We start from the raw sequence: 7,564 nt of genomic DNA, 5'->3' as shown, positions 1-7,564 counted from the left end.
TATACACGGCGAAACCACGAAAATATCACTTCCTTCATCTGAATGTGCCACCCGCTTAAAATGAAAAGCAATAGATGTGTGCTTTTAATCCTTTTGCTACAATATCCTACGTTTTAAAATAATATTTTTTAATAAATATTTTTGTAAGAATAAAGCGGCATCAGACAGGGGGGTCAGGTTTTCACTGAAAATAAATTAACCAGACATCACCGCTACTCAAAACTTTCAAAGATCACATTTTAAACCGGTGGAGCCACTGGATCCACACTAGTAGGAGTAGCCATAGTTCATGACATCACACAAGGTAAAAGTTAAAAACACAGCGAAGTAAAAGTCCTCCTAAAAGTACATATTTCCCAAAAAGTTAATCAAGTGCACGCAACTAGTTACTAACTCTGACTCATTTTGTTTTTGCACCACATTTTTCACAATGTTGAGCTGCTGTACACGACGTCCACGCCAGATCACAGCAATGATTTCCTTGGAAGAAAAAAAGAATCTAGACAGCATTACCTTGTCAAGCATACAAACGGTATACTTGGTGTAAACATATTTTGGTTTCGGTGTTCTTTGTGCACCGGTCACAATCAGCAGCGGTCAGGGATCTGGGTCTTTCTTTGTCCTAATTCGTGAGTCATGGTTATATCACCGGTGACTGGTCCCTCCCTCCTGGAAACGGGGAATATTTCCAACAAGTGAATCGATATTTAGTCTCAGTTATCCATCCTTTATGTAGTTTGATTGTGACGTCACCTTTAGGGACTTTAACCCCCACTATTTTTTTTTCTCTCTCTCTCTTTTATATAGGAGATGTGCACTTCCACCTGCATGCAGCACCATAATGGAGCAATTATCCTCTTCAGCTCCGGCGTGCTCCTCTGATTGTAATTTGCATTTATTATTAGCCTTTCTCCTGCCGGAGGTTGTGAGGCACGAGGATGCGGATCCATCAGACACCGCGTCACACTGACGTACCTGCACAGATGCTTCCCAAACACGGGGAAACATAGGCCCCGAATGCATCGCACTTACATACCCCGCATAGGAAGTGGTTACAAGAGTTACGTTTTGTAGAAGCAGGTCTTTGATAGAGAAACCAAAGCAGGGAAGGTTTGTTCAGCGGGTCCTCCTTCGTTGATGTCCTAAGGGGACGAAGCGTGTCTTTCTGCTGTCGCTCTCTGGCAGCGTGGCCCCAGGGCTCATACAAATGGAAATTTTGTGAGGAGAGCGCAGTCTCTCCAGGCACACGGCGCGCGCGCGCGCCCGCGTGCCTTTTGCCTCCTCGATAACGGACGCACGCGCTGGCACTCGAAGAGAGCCGTGCGGAGGATCGGTGGAGTGTGAAATGATTCCGTTACCATGTGGTCTGGGTGGGATATCATTTCCCATCAACCTTCCACGGCAGGTGTGGCTGTGTCTGCCTGATGATGAATTGGGTGAATTTCGAAGACGTCTACTGTCGCAGTGGTTCTCTTGGCATGTGTAAATCAGCTGGTGATCTTAAAACAAGGAGCCAGTTTTTCTTAATTTCTGTTTATTTAATAATTTTTTTTTTCCACATTTCTGTTATTTTTTTATTACACCTTTTAAAATGAGCCACAGTTCAGTAAATAGGGCCCGTATCGCTGATAACAACCCTTTTTATTTAAGTTTGATATACAGTCACACCTTTGATCCTTTAGGTGTTTTTTGAGGGATTTCCTTTGAATTATTTTGTTCAAAGCTAATACAGAAGTTGGACAAAGGTTATAGGTGTCCACAAAATACTTTAATAAAAAAACAATGCAAAAATAAATAAATAAATCACGATTTGAGTGAAAATCAAAACAAAAATCTTGTTTGAGGTAGAGTTGAGAAACTACAATGCGAAAATAAAACCAAATTTCAAGTGTGTTGAGAATAAACAATTTGGTGTTTTCCTCTATCTCTTTTAGCTATTTGCATGCTCATATATACATACATGCACCCACATAGAGCACATGAGCGCAAAGCTAAGGCTACAGGAAATGACACACTAGGGAACGCCTTCTTTAACATCTAGCTTAGAGGCTAACAAAGGGAATTAAAAACTATTGTTTGATGCCATTTTGGTTTGTTAGCCCATAAGGATAGCTTGAACACTGGACCAGCTGCATTTTGGTATTAATAAATGAAATTCATGACTTCAACTCACTGACTCTTCTTCAACCTCATACATCAAGAACCTAATGGAAAAAGGATAACTGTCCACAAGAGGATATCTAAAACTAAGGTACGGATTTTACCACGCTAGTATTGACCTGAAACTGACACCCAATTATTATGGATATTTTGGATTAATCCGCCTGCCTCTAATGCTTTGAATCTTTCTTAAAACCAACCCTGATCTGTTATGACTGGAAAGTGTGCTGCGAATGTTATGCTTGGAGACACGTCTGGCTCCTTGAGCGGACTCTCAGTGCGGACCAAAGCAGGCGACAAGATCAAAGCTCCATTTTCTGAACTTTGATCTTGTAACATCTAACCTAAAGTTCCAGCCCCATCGTTACAAAAGGTTGAAAGTAAGAGGTTGCCAACTCTCTGTCTACCATATCACTCAATCCCTTTTGTTTAGGGCACAAGAAAAACAGGTGTGTTTAGGGTACTGTTTCACTTTGTCTTCATAACTTCCCAACTTCCTTCATTACATCATAACATGCACAAATTTTATTTACTGTCAGTGTCAACAAGATATATTTATCTTAACTGATGAACAACCTCTGTGTGTAAACATGTGTGCATCTCAGTGTTCTGCAGACAACATGTGCAAGTTAGCTTATAAGAATTAGCTTAGTGTGGGTTCTTTTCTCAGCATTGTCAGCACAACCACAATGTTTTACATCAACCTTTGGAAAATAAATCATTGAACTCACTTTCTTGCATGGTGAACACAATTTTGCTTTAAGTCCAAACGTTTTAAGAGGCGTTGAAAATCTCTGTTCGTGCATAGCAGGTGAGCTACTTACAATGTCAAATTGATGATGAGAGAGAGTTTTCAGCACAATAATCTGTTTTCTCCACCCCAACTGTGAAGGTTAAATTACTGGATGATCTAAGCAAGTAATTTGGGTTCATGGAATGAACCAAAACAGTAGAGAGTACCATTTTTCCAGCGGGCTTCATGATGAGCAGATGACAAAATGAAGTTATTTAAAGGGGCATTATCATGTATTTTCCAGGCACATAGTACCATTTTATAGCACAATAAAATAATAGAAATTAAAAGAAACTGTACTTCATAATTCAATGCTTTGAACTTGGGCCTCTGTCTCTTTAAGAAGTTCCTGCTCTTTCTGAAACTCTGCCTTCAGGAAGTCATCGTAACACCATTCTTCTATTCACCCTTTAGCGACATTATAACCAGCGTTGCGCTGAGAAGTAGCTTGCAGTGCACCTGATGTGCAGTTCCAGCAGGTTTTTGCTAATAGCTGCTGGCCAGTGTGAGCAGCTTGTAGACGACAGTTCAGAGGAGGAGCTTCACCCTCAAAGGCGGGGCTAGGTCCACCCGGCTGTTTTGCACAGCTGAATGGTTGCAGTGGGCACCAAAAGGGATTTCTCAAACAAGCGTGAAATAATCAAAGAAATAATCCAAGTGTGTTTTTGACGAGGGAATTGCATCATAACATGATGTGAAGGTCAGAAGATCATCTTACATAAAGCTGCCAACACATTTAAGTAAAAACAGATGCATTTAAAAAAACAAATGCAGTGAATTCCAAACTCTTCTAGAACTGCAGCAACAAGAGCAACTTTTTAACAGGTCATAGTAATTTTTATTTTTATTTTAACTTCCCCATTTCTACAATCACAAAAGCCCACATACAAATGAATAAAGTCATAAACACGTCGTGGATTCAGTGGCGAGTTGGAGAGCTCCAGGGAGCGTTCACCGTCCGAGAAACTTCACAGCACCGCCTAATTGGTGCGAGTTTCTGCGGGTTTGAAAGTGCTTGGACGAGAGACTAGGAGAAGGCAAACACATTAACCGTCCTCAGCCAACCTCAACTCTTGCCTTAACACTGCTTCAAATTCAGAGGGATAAGTAAACAATCCTGTCAGTCATGTGCTAAATTAGCATCTAAGAGATGGCTCACTCTTTCAGCCTGTCAATCTAACAGTCGGCGTCTTCTCGAGATCCCAAGACAAGCATGAAATAATACAGCCAAGTGCCAAGAAGACCTGAACCTATTACAGCCACCCAACAACTTATTCCACAAACTCTTTCCCTCTCTCTCTCTCTCGCTGCCTGCTGATTTGAGACTGAGGCGAGTCATTTCGTAGTGTGCGCGGCTAATGTAGCAGTTACAGCTACTTATTGGATGAATTATGGTTGCCACCGAGGGCGGACAGAAACAGTTACTTGAGAGAAGTTGTGAAACCGCCGGACACTCGAAGTGTTACAAACACTGCCTTTTATGCTATAAGTGGATTATCTGTGTAGCATTTCCTTTCCTAAGTGTCACAGGCAACTTAGCAAGTTGGAGTAAAGAGAGGTGGGCTAGGAAAACACGTCTAAGGTTACAAGTTAAGGTAAATGACGTCACATACGATGTTGTTTCATTAAATGAAGTGTACCCTCTTTAAAGTCTTTTGGTTATGAGTCTAACCAAGAGGTAACCAAGAGGTAGATATACAGAGGATGGAGTAGAGAGGACAAAAGAACCAAGTAGGGAAAGAAATATCAGCTGGGAGGGGAGAAAGTGAGGCTAGATGTGATAATTGACAAGCAGCTGGGCAAGGGGAATAAGTAGTAGAGTAACTGTGGCAAAAACAATGATTAAACTAGAAGGGAGAGAACATAAATAGCCATAAAAATGATTACCAAATCTAACAAAATAAACCGAAGGCCTGAAATGAGAAACTAAACTAACAGAAGGAATAAACTAGAACAAAAAACAAACAAATCCAAAACTCAAATACTTGAACTAACTGATCGTTGAAGTATTTGTAAACGATTCGGTGTTCATCAGGCTCTATACAATTATAATCAAACACAAAACACCACACACACACACACACACACACACACCTTCCTCACTACCGGCGTTTAACAAAGATGAAGCAATAATGGAAGCGCTGTACGTTTTGTTCGCCAACATTTCCAGTACTTTATTAGTCAGTGTGAATCAACCAATCCCAACTTCTGCCAATCATTAAGAAATGCAATAAAACTCATCAGCTTTGTAAAATAATGGTCTAAGTCGACTTTTACCAATCATTTCTGGGGGGGGTGGGGAATCTGATTTAGGCCGTTATTAAAGGAAGGTGACCAAATTTTCCCTTTCAGTATAACAACAGTATTCTTGACATTTTAATCAGCTGATTAATGAACTGGATTAAACTGAAACCGGTGTTGGGTATTATTAACACTTCACAAAAAATTATTTAAATCGTAAGTTTGCGCAATATTTTAGGTACACTTTATATCCACTTAAAAAAAAAGCTTAAACGTTCTTATATACTAAAGTTACTAATACAGTGATATTTGGCATTGGCAAACAGCCAGTCAATGGCCGCCACTTGTTTTTTTCTACTGTTATTGGTGGAGATAAGGAAAATGCCAGCTTCTGTGGTAGTGCTGACAGTTTTGACTGTGCTTACTGATACATATTAAGATATATTTGATGCTGAAATTATTAAAATAGGTTAATATAAGTGTTTTTAGAGGGGTGGGGGGCTCAAGTATTTGAGGATTTTAGCTGCTTGTGGTTGTGGTCCAAGCCCCCCCCCCGTGAATCCATTGTCATCCTTTCTGTAAAACAGAATCTAGCTGCTCTGACACCGGCTTTCTCTGTGTGCATGACTACGAAACGAACAAACAAGAACGTTCCTGCAAACTAAAACTGGAAATGAGTGTCTAGTTTGCCTTGCAGACGAAATAAAGAGTTAAGAAATGTCACTGTACAAGTGCACTGTAACGCCCACTGAAGATGTTTCCGTGATAAACGCCACTGTCTGCAGACCGCCCCAGAATGGAATGTGTACAAATTCAGCCGTTTCAAGAACCCAACAAATATCGGGAAAAATGAATGTACTTCATCAAAATTAGCACATTTAACACAAACCATGCTGAGGTGCAAAATTTGAATTGCATCAATTTCATAATGTAAATAGTTTTAACTAAAATATTAAAGTCAGGCTAAAGTTGAAATCAGTTCTCTACGGTTTCTCCATGGAAAGAAACATTTGGAGACCAGCAGCAAACACGATGTTTTGGAGTTTCTAAGGTTTGACGGCAGCTGGTCAAACAAACCTTCACCTCGTTGGGCCCTTTGTATCTGCTGTGGTTTGATGACAAGTGACAGGAGAGTCGGCGGCATCAAATTTCTCAGCGCAAAAAGGGCGTCACACAAAGGAAATTTTTTGTCTGCTATGCTCAAGTTTTAGGTGAAACTCTCACAGCATGGAAAGCAGGTGAACAAGTCCAAACCTGTTTTTAAGAATGTATGTGGCCCAGTACTGATCCTGCTGGATTGGTTCAAAGAAAAAAGAGGAAAAGAGTTCATGGGAAGCTTCTGTTGCAAAACAAAAGGTGCAGAACATCAATGGTGAGTCGAACAGAGGGATGGGAACGCCACTAAGTACATATTGGACCCACTAGAGGGGGTTTGCTTTGTTCTCTGAAGGTTTTTGTTTGTGTGCCACTTTAGTAAATCAGGGTGGAGATGAAACAATATGACACAGGCAGAGGTGAATGTCAAAGGCGTTGCTCAAACGGATAATTTCTGCATCGACGACGCACCTTGCTCTCTTTACCGATGCACTCGATGGCGGTATTGAGATGGGCAATATGACTGGCCACCCAGGGCATCAGTCTGTCAGGGTGGGGGAGGCCAGCGAGAGGCATTTACATTCATCAAGCTTCAAGGGCTATTTTGTTGTTTGTATCGTCAACAAGCCTGAACTCAAGTGAGTTCCAAATCTAAAATACGTAGACTGATCAAACCTGAACTGCATATTCAACACTGAAGAGAGATTCTGTGAAACACACCTTATTTAAGCTTTTTCCACTGGTGAAAACACAACAAGGTACAATTAATGTATCAGAAGATTGACGTAAACACAATGGCATCAGAGTACAGACAGAGAAATCCCACAATCTGACAGTCTGCTTGGCGTACCTGTCCCTCAGAGTCGATGCTTTTAGAATAACACGCTGCTCCATTTACAACCACTATAGTGATAACTTTTAAAGGAGTTTTTTTTTCTTACTTCTTTCTTTCAGCAATGCTTTCTTCTCGCCGTTGCAGTCGATGTCCTGTTAGAAGGTTCACACAGAAATCCAAATCCAATCCGATCACCTAAGCTAGCACGTTGTGTTCTGATTTAAAGAAATTGAAGAGCAGATGAGAAACAAAGTTATTGCGATTAATCAGTATGTAAAGGGTTGTGACGCTATTTCTAAGAGTTTAGGACTCCAGTCAAACAAAATCAGGAGCCAATTTGAACAAACGATGAAACAATGAACAGTGGGGAGAACCGGCCGACCAAAATTATCCTAAAAGTGTATCCATGACTCATCCAGGAGGCAACATAGAAACCAAAG

This window comes from Gambusia affinis, linkage group LG12 (genome assembly GCF_019740435.1).
Source record: "Gambusia affinis linkage group LG12, SWU_Gaff_1.0, whole genome shotgun sequence".
Taxonomy (NCBI): Eukaryota; Metazoa; Chordata; class Actinopteri; order Cyprinodontiformes; family Poeciliidae; genus Gambusia; species Gambusia affinis.
Note: the sequence above shows the minus strand (reverse complement) of the source record.